The sequence below is a fragment of the Morone saxatilis genome, unplaced genomic scaffold (genome assembly GCF_004916995.1).
Source record: "Morone saxatilis isolate NCDOM2014 unplaced genomic scaffold, NCSU_SB_2.0 Contig3, whole genome shotgun sequence".
In the NCBI taxonomy this organism is placed as follows: Eukaryota; Metazoa; Chordata; class Actinopteri; family Moronidae; genus Morone; species Morone saxatilis.
In genome coordinates this window covers 8,569,351-8,569,578 of record NW_023339873.1, presented here as the reverse complement: position 1 = coordinate 8,569,578, position 228 = coordinate 8,569,351, and positions in this window count along the sequence as shown.

Below are 228 nucleotides of genomic sequence, written 5' to 3'. Positions count from 1 at the left end.
TTGTTTTAACGTTAGTCGCTTTAAGCTGGTTGTTAACAACGTGCTTTCAGTCCCAGCGGTTAGCTATCATTAGCCGAAGTTAGCTTATTGGTAGCTTACTAACGGTACTTTGGGTAGCAAACTTAACATTATCTGCACACAGAGCGCAGCTACGATAGAGAAATAGATCAACTATTGTTATTACAGTGTTTTCAATTATATTTTCTTTTTATTCTGCTTGGATGACAC